The sequence below is a fragment of the Peromyscus californicus genome, unplaced genomic scaffold (assembly GCF_007827085.1).
Source record: "Peromyscus californicus insignis strain IS unplaced genomic scaffold, ASM782708v3 Scaffold_11__1_contigs__length_118956290, whole genome shotgun sequence".
Lineage (NCBI taxonomy): Eukaryota > Metazoa > Chordata > Mammalia > Rodentia > Cricetidae > Peromyscus > Peromyscus californicus.
This window is the reverse complement of record NW_026294402.1, coordinates 83,228,973-83,241,186: the sequence shown is the minus strand read 5'-3', so window position 1 is coordinate 83,241,186 and position 12,214 is coordinate 83,228,973.

Sequence of the window (12,214 nt, the reverse complement as noted above, 5' to 3'; positions counted from 1 at the left end):
TCCACAGAAAGGAAAGAAGTCACCAGGTCGTTAACAAAATCCACTCTCAGCTTTCTGGATGGAATAGTGGTATTTGGTTTTTAACTCCTCCATTGAGGAAACATTCCTGCAATGATTAACATTCCTGGTTCTCTTGGGGCTTCTCTGTGAGTAAAAGGGCCTCTGTACCCCCAACAACACAGCTCTGTTAGGAAGCTAGGCATTAGGTAGGAAATCCAGCTATCCTGAGACAACCAAAGAAGCACAATGAAAATCCAGAAGAACCCTTCTTCCTAGGACACATGGAAATTCCTGCAGCTGCCCACTGTCAGGCAACAGTGAGTGTTCTTGTACATCATCCCAGTTCTGCTTTCAGGGACCCACTCCAGCTGCCAGATCACTGCAACACTGAGTTAAAACCAGCCAGCAGAGAATCTCTATAACAGAACCAGCAGTCATAAACTATTCTAAGTTGTCACATTTTTTTTTTATATTTATTTATTATGTATACAGTGTTCTGTCTGCAAGTATGCCTGCAAACCAGAAGGGGGCAATAGATCTCATTAAGGAAGGTTGTGAACCACCATGTGGTTGCTGGGAATCGAACTCAGGACCTCTAGAAGAACAGCCAGTGCTCTTATCCGCTGAGCCATCTTTCCAGCCCCAAGTTGTCACATTTTTAGGATGGTTTTTGATCCATGGTTTGAATATGAAAGATCCTCCACAGATTCATGCACCAGATGCTTGGTCACAAACTGGTGACATTACTTTTTTTTTTTTTTTTTTTTTTTTTTTTTTTTTTTTTTTTTTTTTTTTGGTTTTTCGAGACAGGGTTTCTCTGTGTAGCTTTGCGCCTTTCCGGGAACTCACTTGGTAGTCCAGGCTGGCCTCGAACTCACAGATGTTCATCCTATCACTGGTATTACATTCCATTTTTAGGGAGGATTTCAAAGTATACTGAAGACCAGCTGATACATCCAGCCTTGTAGACTGAACCACTTCTCTCTCTCTCTCTCTCTCTCTCTCTCTCTCTCTCTCTCTCTCTCTCTCTCTCTTCTCTCTCTCTCTCTGTGTGTGTGTGTGTGTGTGTGTGTGTGTGTGTGTGTGTGTGCTCATATCCATTTAGTTTTTTGTTCCTGTAGATTCAAGGTGGTTGCTACACTTATCTCTTGGGTTTTAAGTAACTCCACGTTTAATCAAATTGACAATAAGGAATAGCCATCAGAAGGGCTGACCACGTGGTGTTGGTCCCCACTTTCTCTTCTATCATATTCAATGACTGTGGCTGAGATTTTAATCCATTTAAAGTTGAGTTCTATACAGGGTGATAAATATTGATGTATTTGTAGTCTTCCACATGAGCCCATCTAGTTTCATCAGGTATATTTCTTAAAGATGATGTCTCCATTTTTGTATTTATTTTTGGCCTTTTTAAGAACAAAAAATTCAGGTGTCCAATGTCTCTACATATATGACTTTATTTGTAGATCTCCATTTGTTTCCATTGAGCAATGTGTCTATTTTTTTTTACCAACATCAAACTTCTTTATTACTATAGCCCTGTAATACAATTTGCAAACAATGATAGTGATTTATCCAACAGTTCTTTCATTGTTCATGATTTTGTTTGTTTTCCTGAGTTTTTCCCTGTTTTTAGTTCTTGTGTTTGTTTTGTTTATTTGTTTGTTTGTTTGTTTTGTTTTGGTATTTCTATATATCTGACAATTGTCCTTTCAAGATCTCTAAAGAATTGTAGACCTGGAAACACCTTAGATGCCCCTCAACTGAAGAATGGATTAAGAAAATGTGGTACATATACACAATGGCATACTACTCAGCAGAGAAAAACAATGACATCATGAAATTTGCAAGCAAATAGATGGAATTAGAAAATGTCATCCTGAGTGAGGTAACCCAGACTCAGAAAGACTAGCATGGTGTGTACCCACACATAAGTGGATTCTAGATGTAAAGCAAGGGATAATCAGAAAACAACCCACAACTCCAGAGAAGATAGCTAACAAGGAAGAACCAAAGAGGGATGCATGGATCGCCATGGGAAGGAAAAGTACATGAGATCTCCATGAGTAAACTGGGGATGATGGATGGGCCAAGGAGGGTAGGGGATAGGGCATAAGATCATAAGGGAATGGAATGGTTGAGCTGGAACAGGGCTTGAGGGGAAAAGCAATGACAGAGATACTATGATACAGGGAGATACCATGGGGATAGAGAGAAACCTTGTGCTTGGAAGTTGCCAGGAATCCCCAATGATGACCCCAGCATGGATTACTAGAAATTGTGGAGAAGTACCTCAACTGAACTGGCCTACCCCATGGATCAGACAGGTGAATACCCTAACTGTCATCACAGAGCTTCTCTCCAAAGACTGATGGAAACAGATCTAGAGATGCATAGCCAAACACCAGGCAGAGCTCCAGGAGACCAGTCAAAGAGAGAGAAGAGGGATTCTACGAGCAAGTGTATCAGGATCATGATGGGGAAACCTACAAAGATGACCAATCCAAACTAGTGGGAACTCATGAAACTTGGTTCACTGGCTATGGAGTCGGCATGGGACTGGACTAGGCCCCCCTCTGCATGGCTAGACAGTTGTGTAACTTGATCTGCTTGGGGAGCCCCCTGGTAGAAGGATCAGAATCCATCCCTGGTACAAGAACAGGCATTTGGAGCCCCCTATCTATGATGGGACACCTAGTGCAGCCTTGAGGCAGGGGGAAGCGTTTGGACTTGCCTCAGCTGGATATGTCTCTCCATGGGAGGACTTGCCTTCTGGTGGGGTAGACTGGAGGGTGGGTTGGGAAGAGAAGGCTGGGGAGTGTGGAAAGAGGAAGAGGGGGATTTTTGATTGGTGTGTAAAATAAATGAAAAAAAATGTCTTAATAAAAAAGAAAAAGAGTTGTTGACCAGCAGTGGATTTTCACTCCTTTTTTCTTAGGAATTGGGAGACAGAGTGGACAGATCTCTGTGAGTCTGAGACCAGCCTGGTCTACAGTTGAAGTTCTAGAACAGCCAAGACTACAAAGAGATAATCATTCTTGAACCAACAACCCAAATAAAGAGAGGGGGATCTTTCTTCTGTTGGTGACATAAGTCTTTAATCTCAGCACGGGGAAAGCAGAGAAAGGGATATCTCTTGAGTTCAAGGACACCCTGATCTATAGCCTGGTCAAGATCAGACAAGGCTACACAAAGAAACCCTGTCTAAAATAACAAATAAAAGCAAGCAAAAACAAAAGAAAGAAAGAAGGAAGGGAAGAAAGAAAGGAAATAAGACAGGAAGGAAGGAAGAAAGAAAAAAAGAGAAAGAGAGAGAGAGAAAGAGTTTTTTTCATGTGTTGGTGGTGTATAACTTTAATATCAGCACTTGGGATGTATAGAGGAGAACCAAAACTACACAGACAAGCCCTGTCTCAAAAAATCAAAATATCCTGTGTCAAGCCCTCTGACAGATGTGGGGTTGGTGAAGATCTTTTCCCATGCTGTAGGCTGTCCTTTTGTCTTGTTGACCATGTCCTTTGCCCTACAAAAGCTTCTCAGTTTCAAGAGGTCCTATTAATAATTGTTTCTCTCAGTGTCTGTGCTACTGGTGTTGTATTTAGGAAGTAATCTCCAGTGCTAATGCGTTCAAGACTACTTCCAAATTTCTCTCATAAGATGATCAGAATAACTAGATTTATGTTCAGGTCATTGATCCACTTGGACTTAAGCTTTGTTCACAGTGACAAATACGGATCTATTTGCAATCTTCTACCTATTGACATCTGGTTGTACCAGCACCATTTGTTGAAGATGCTTTCTTCATTCCATTGTACAGTTTTGACTTCTTTGTCAAAAATTAGATGTTCATACATATGCGCATTAAAGTATGGGTTTCAGTTTGGTTCCATTGGTCCACATGTCAGTTTTTATGCCAGTACCAAGCTGTTTTTATTACTGTAGCTCTACAGTAGAGCTTGAAGTCAGGGATCATGATGCCTCCAGAGGTTGTTTTATTGTACAGGATTCTTTTGGCTATCCTGGGTGTTTTTTTGTTTTTCCATATGAAATTGAGTATTGTTCTTACCAGGTCTGTGAAGAATTTTGATGGGGATTGCATTGAATCTGTAGATTGCTTTTGGTAAGATTGCCATTTTTACTATGTTAATCCTACCTACCCATGAGCATGGGAGATCTTTCCATTTTCTGATATATTCTTCAAATTCTTTTTTCAAGGACTTAAAGTTCTTGTCATACAGGTCCTTCACTTGCTTAGTTAGAGTTACACCAAGGTTGTTTGTATTATTTGTGGGTATTGTAAAGGGTGATATTTCTCTAATTTCTTTCTCAGCCTGTTTGTCATTTGTATATAGGAGGGCTACTGATTTTTTGAGTTAATCTTGTATCCTGCCACTTTACTGAAGGAGTTTATAAGCTGTAAGAGTTCTTGAGTCGAATTTTGGGGTCACTCCTAAATACTATCATGTCACCAGCAAATACTGAAAGTTTGACTTCTTCCTTTCCAATTTATATCCCCTTGATCTCCTATTGTTGTCTTATTGCTCTAGCTAGAACTTCAAGTACTATTTTGAGTAAATATGGGGAGATTGTACAGCCTTGCCTTGTTCCTGATTTTACTGGATTTTTTTTTAGTTTCCCTCCATTTACTTTGATATTGGTTGTTGGCTTGCTGTAAATTGCCTTTACCATGTTTAGGTATGTTTCTTGTAGTCCTGATCTCTCCAAGACCTTTATCATGAAGGGGTGTTGAATTTTGTAAAACGCCTTTTCAGCATTGAATGAAATGATCATGTGGTTTTTTTCTTTCAAACTGTTTATATGGTGTATTACATTGACAGACTTTTGTATGTTGAACCAACCTTGCATCTCTGAGATGAAGCCTACTTGGTCATGTGGATAATGCTTTGATGTGTTCTTGGAGTCTGTTTGCAAAAATTTTATTGAGTATTTTGGCATCAATATTCCTGAGGGAGATTGTTCTTTAATTTTTTTCTTTGTTGCATCTTTGTTTGGCTTGGGAATCAGAGTAACTGTAGTTTCATAGAAGGAGTTTGGTAATTTTCCTTCTGTTTCTATTTTGTAGAACAATTTGAAGAGTATTGGTATTAACTCTTTTTGAATAATTGGTAGAATTCTATGTTCAAGCCATCTTGTCCTGGGCTTTTTGTTGTTGTTGTTGTTGTTGGAAGACTTTTAATGACTGCTTCTATTTTCTTACGGGTCATTGGTCTATTTAAATAGTTTATCTGGTCTTGGTTTAACTTAAGTATGAGGTACCTATCCAGAAAATTGTCCATTTCTTTTAGGTTTTCCAGTTTTGTGGAGTAAAGTTATTTGAAGTATGACATGATGATTCTCTGGATTTCCTCATTGTCAGTTGTTATGTCTCCCTTTTCTTTTCTGATTTTGCTAATTTAGATGCTCTCTCTCTCTCTCTGCCTTTTGGTTAGTCTGGATAAAGGCTTGTCTATTTTGTCATTTTCTCAAAGAACCAACTCTTTGTTTCATCGATTCTTTGTATTGTTCTCTTTGTTCCTATTTTATTGATTTCTGCTCTCAATTTGATTATTTTCTGGCGTCTCTTCCTCCTGGGTGACTTTGCTTCTTCTTGTTCTAGAGCTTTCAGGTGTGCTGTTCAGTTACTAGTGTGAGATTTCTCCAACTTCTTTATGTGGGCATTTAGTGTTATGAATTTTCCTCTTAGTACTGCTTTCAGAGTGTCCCATGAGTTTTAGTATGTGGTATATTCATTTTCATTGATCTCTAGGAAGTTTTTAATTTCTTTCTTCATTTCTTCCTTGACCCATTCATGATTCATTTGAGCATTATTCAGTTTCCACGAGATTGTAGGCTTTCTGTCATTTATGTTGTTGAAATCTAACTTTGAACCATGGTGGTCTGATTGAATACAGGAGGTTATTCCATTTTCTTTTGTATCTGTTGAGATTTGCTTTGTGACCGAGTATGTGGTCGATTTTAGAGAAGGTTCCATGGGGTACTGTGAAGAAGTTACGTTCTTTTTTGTTAGAGTGGAATGTTCCATAGATGTCAATTAAGTCCATTTGAGTCATAACATCAGTTAAGTCCTTTATTTCTCTGTTAAGTTTCAATTTGGCTGATCTGTCAAGTGGTGAGAGGGGGGTGTTGAAGTCTGCCACTATTAATGTGTGGGGTTTTATATGTGGTTTAAGCTTTAGTAATGTTTCTTTTACATATGTGGGTGCCCTTGTGTTTGGGGCATAAATTTTCAGAATGGAAACTTCATCTTGGTGGATCTTTCCTGTGATGAGTATGTAATGCCCTTCTTGATCTCTTTTGATTGATTTTAGTTTGAAGTCTATTTTGCTGGATATTAGGATGGTTATACCCGCTTGCTTCTTAAGACCATTTGATTAGAAAATCTTTTCCCAGCCTTTTACTCTTAGGTAATGTCTATCTTTAAATTTGAGGTGTGTTTCTTGTATGCAGCAGAAAGATGGGTCCTGCTTTCATATCCATTCTGTAAGCCTGTGTCTTATTATATGTGAATTAAGTGAATTGATATTAAGAGGTATGAATGAGCAGTGATTGTTTGTTCCTGTTATCCTTTGGTGGTAGTGTGTATATTTCTCTTCTTTGGGATTTACTGCTGTGGGGATATCTAGTGCCTATGTTTTTGTGGGTATATCTGATTTGTTAGGTTAGAATTTTTTCTAGTGCTTTCTATTGGTCTGAATTTTTGGGTAGGTATTGTTTATATCTTGTTTTGTCTTGGAATTTCTTGTTCACTCTGTCTATGGTGATTTAAAGTTTTGCTTGGTATATTAGTCTAGGCTGACATCCCCGGTCTCTTAGTGTCTGCTTTACATCTTTCCAGGTCCTTCTGGCTTTCAAAATCTCCATTGAGATATCAGATGTTATTCTGATGGGTCTGCCTTTACAAGTCACTTGGCCTTTTTCCTTTGCTGCTCTTAAAATTCTTTCTTTAGTCTGTAGGTTTAGCTGTTTAATTATTACGTGGTGAGAGGACTGTTTTGAGGGTCTAGTCTGTTTGGTGTTCTATAGACTTCTTGTGTCTTCATAGATATTTTTCTTTTCATTTCTTTTCTTTTTTTTTTTGCTTTGGAAAAGAGTCTCTCTTTTGTTTCCACAGAAAGCCAGAGGCTATGAATTTGTTTCAGATTAAGATATATCAGGTTTGACCAGCCAAGACCCCTGATAGGTCTCCAATGACACCATGGCCCAGATGATCCAACATCCAGAACAGTTTCAGGCAACTGGCTCAGATGATACACCCTCATGGACTACTCCATAATCCTAAAATTTTCGTGTGTTTCCATAAGATACAGCGCCCACCTCAAGCAGGAAGTAGTAAGAGAAGCTACGCCCAAATTCCCAAATATACCAAGTTGGCTTTAGAGATGGAATTGGCTCACTCCCCCTCTAAACCCTGACATATTGCTTAAAAAAATGGTTAAAAGATTCTTGTGTCCCAAATCAGAAGAGCCCTCTGGTGTGGGACAGAGAAAAACCAATAGTTTTATTTAAAGCAGGTTGATTATAAATACAACCTCTTTCTAAAGAAAAAAGGGGATAGTTTAGATATGATAGGATAAAAGGATAGATTAATGAACCTACTTTTAAAGAGTAACAACTTGTTTAAAATGTTTTACATTGCTATAGATTTTAGTTTATTGATACAAATTTAAACTTAATTTTTTATACTGTATATATATTTCTATTCTTGTTTGAGGTATTATGTTTATGTAACTCATTTAAAATTGTAATGGATAATTAAAAATTGATAATTAGTCATCTATGACAATCATATTTGTAGCCATGTTATTTAAGTCTTCTCAGTATACATAGATATATTTCAGATAGATAGGTAGTCTTCAAACACTTCAAAGACCCACAGAATATGGCATTTAAAATGTTTTAAAAATTTAGACTTTCTGGACAGTGAGACATGTCTGCTCCTGACAGCACTGATTTACTTCAGAGAGGAGTATGGGCATCAAAGACACTCCATATGGAGTTTATCTTCACCTTGACAAAAATAGCCATTTGGGCAAGAAACTTGCCTGGACTGCATGATCAACTGGACACGCAGGACCCATAGGAATATGACCACTGAACTTAGCTTGACAAAATGGTCCTTCAGGTTCCTGCTTTGCAGAGGAAACTGCCAGACATTCTACAGGACACAAAAAAAGTGAATGAGAGACTCTAGGCCTGTGGTTCTTTTTTGCTCAAGCATCCCTCAATGTGACAGTCAGTTGACTTCCTATAGGAAGTGGCTAGGATCTTAGGTTGATGGATATGGGGGCAGGGAATGTAGATTGCAGGGTCTGGTGGGGGGTCTTGGTATTGCTTTTACTAATGCTTGCTGTAGTTGAGTTCCTGTAAATAGCAGTATTCTAAATGGATGGAAGATTGAATTAACTCTATGGCCAGTACCCACATTCAAATCTCCACAAGAAGATTCCTTAAGTCGCAGCTTAGCTGGGTGTGGTAGCTCACACCTTTAATCCTAGAGTCCTACAAACAAGGCTGCTGAAGCAGGAGTTTTAGTTCAAGTCATGCCTAGCATATACAGTAAGAACTTGTATAAAAATATAAAAAAAAATTCTAAAATTCTAATTTTAAAACCATACTTTCTTGTTTCTAAATATTTTGTGGTGTGCTTATATTTTTGCTTTTCCTTTTATAATTTCACAGATAATGACATCAATCTGTGATTTTCTCAAGTATCAACATTAAAAAGGTCTCATTAGTCCTTCAAGAATTTTGCACAGATTATTTTTATCAGATTTACCTCTACTGAAACTCCTTCCAAATACATCCCCTTTCCCTACCCACTCAACTTTCTGTTCTTTATAAAACAAAATAATGATATTCCCTGAGTTTTGGAGAGGGTATATATACATTTGATATTTTCTTTCACTTAAGGCTGAGCACAGGGCCACCATTTCAGAGCAACAGACACTTATTCTCAGCAGCTTAACTGGTTATAAGTTTACATCAAAACTACTTCCAGCTGAAAAGAAAAGTTTCCCTTAAGATGAAGAGGACAGCAACAATAACCCACAGGTGTAAACACAAATGTTTAGAAGGCAACTAGACAGGCACATCCCATTATCTTTTTTAGACAAATGTCTAGTCCAGCATCCATCCCATCTCTGAATTCAAGCACATATGACATCCCAGCAAAAGATCTTTTAGATTTCAGCTTCAAGACAAGCTGAGGTGACCTCTCATGATAGCTTTTTTCTTTTTTTTTTTAAAGATTTATTTATTTATTATGTATACAGTGTTCTGTTTTGCATGTATCCCTGCAGGCCAGAAGAGGGAGCCAGATCTCATTACAGATGGTTGTGAGCCACTATATGGGTGCTGGGAATTGAACTCAGGATCTCTGGAAGAACAGCCAGTGTTCTTAACCTCTGAACCATCTCTCCAGCCCTCATGATAGCTTTTTTATTTCTTCAGAACTCACTCTGCTCTCTCTGTCTCTGAGTCTTTATGTCTCTTTATCTCTCTCTGTCTCTGTCTGTCTCTGTTTCTGTCTCTCTCTGTAGCTGCCTGGCCTGGAAGTCATTATGCAGACCAGGCTGACCTTGAACTCACAGATCTCCTGCCTCTGCCTCCTGAGTGTTGGGATTGAAGGTAAGAAGCACCATGCTCAGCTTCTGTGAATAGTCCTTTTAATACCCTCACCTATCCTACCCCATAAAAAGCACACTTGCCTTCCTCTGCACTGCTATCCCTTTTGTCCATACCTTGTTACCTCACAGTATAACACATGACTGCTCTCATTTGATTTAATGACTGCCTCTTGACACCAACGGAGTGTTTGTTATCTAAGAGGGAAAACTTCTCATTGTTTTGCATGTTGATGGATCCCACTGTTTAGAACAGCAAAGACATACAGTAGGGGTGTTGGACCCCAAAGTTTAGGGTCTCAAGTGGGCACCCCAAGAACCCAGACTCCAGTCCAGTTGATGCAACAGCACGAGGATTTATGAAGCTTCTATATAGAAGGGCAACCTCTGCTCCTAAGAACAAGAGCCGCATCTTACTGAAGCCCCATGGGGGTTTTTAAAGGAAAAACCCACAAAACCCACAAGATTACAATTCCCATACAATTTCATGGCCTGATCACAGGGTGATCACAGAGGGGGTACAGTTACGTAAACCTCAAGGGGGGTATCAGGGAGGGAGTGGAGCTTACACACAGGTCACGGTGGTCCTTCCTGGAACACCTGCAACTATCCCAGTCACAGTTGAGCACATCTCTTAACAGAAATCTTTTTACATTGTTATATTGTTACAGGGTAATTGAGTAGTGGCTAGGTCAGGTGGCCCTTGGAACTAGATTTTTAGTTTCTCATTTCCTGCTGCTTGAAGGTTCTCTTTTCCTGGGGCTTGGGGGTGTAAGACTGAAGGGCTAAATTCTTTCAAGGGATTAATAAGTACTGAGTGTTTCAGGGCTGAATGACCACTGGGAGAGCCCTGTAGGTGCTGGTGATTTGTTGGTTTGCTGGTTGATTCCACTAAGTATTGGGCACTGAATGTATACACAGGCTCTCCTGGGGTCACCACATGACCCAGCTATGGCTATGGACTTGAAGAAGCCCTCTGCTGGAGGCCACAGTGGGTACTCTAGATTGTGGCTGACTTTTTGACTGACTCTTTTGCTATCCAATTCACCCCAGAGTCTCCATGTGATACCATAAATGGCTCCCAGGTCCTAATCCCTGGAACCTATGACTGTCTTCTTCATGCTAAACACGATTTGTAGGTAGGATTCAATGAAGGGTTTTGAGATGAAATTTTATCCTGGATTATCAGGGTGTCGAACTTTGGATATTAAATATCCATACAAACACACATGTATGCAGATGGAGGTGCTCTTTATACATGACATGGCACCTTTAGGAGGTGGGACCTAGCTGGAGGAGTAGGGCACTGGAGATGGAGGAAACTTGAGATTTAGAGATGAGCTCTGTTTGCTGCCCCCTCTATGCTACCTTGTTCATAGAGACTCTAGTAAATAGTCCCACACTGCTTGAAACAGAGCTTCAAGCCATTCCCGCCTTCCATCACACCCCAGCCCCTTATATTGAATGGTTTCATCTCAAATTGTTAGCAAGAATAAACCTGTCTTCCCTTAAAAAATTATTCCATATGTATCACTTTATTTCAGGTTCAGCAATGTACAGTGACATTAGCGTTCAGAAAATCCTTGGTCCCAGCCTGTCTAGAGTTCAAGTTAACCCCCTAGAGAGCTGGAAATGCTGTGGATGTGAAGCAGTTCAAAACCTGCAACATATTTCTTATCAGAGACTGGATTTCTCTGTGTAGCCTGGCTCTCCTGGAAGTAACTGTGTGGAACAGTCTGGACTAGACCTAACATAGATCCACCTGCCTCTGCCTCCCAAGTTCTGGGATTAAAGACTTCCTCCACCACCACCAGGCAGAATCTGCAACATTTCAGTCAGATAGTATTGATTGTGTTGCACCTCGATACCTTGTTTTTTTGTTTTATTTCTAGTATGTTGTTAGTGGGAATGAAAGTACATCATTTTCTCCTTCTATTCCTTCTTAGATGTTCTTCATGTAGTCTCTAAAGACCACACCAACTTCTTCCATGGTCGTTTTTAATAACGTTTCCAATAGATGAGCTCCTGTAATTAACATTATTCTAAATGATGAACGATTGAACTCATACAGCAGTCAATCTCCAAAACAAGGTTTCTTGAGTCACTACTTAGCTGGATGTAGTAGCTCACACTTTCAATCCCACAGTCAGAAGGAATAGAGTGCCAAAGCAGGAAGATTTTTAGTTCAAAGCCAGCCTAGGGTATGCAGTGAGAATTTGGAGAGAACTTGGAGTAAGGAAAACTTTACTCTATTGTTGGTAAGAGTGCAAGCTTGAACAGCCACTTTGGAAATAAACATGGCAGATTATCAGAAAATTGGTAACCAATCTACCTCAATACCCAGTGATACCACTCTTGCTCATATATCCAACAGATACACAATTATACCACAAGATCTCTTGAACAACTATGTTCATGGCATCTTTATTTCTAATAGTCAGAACCTGACATCATGAGGTTTGCAGGCAAATGGATGGATCTAGAAAAAAATCATCCAGAGTGTGGTTACCCAGACACAGAAACAGGATCATGGTATGTACTCACTCATAGGACGATACTAGATGTAAAAC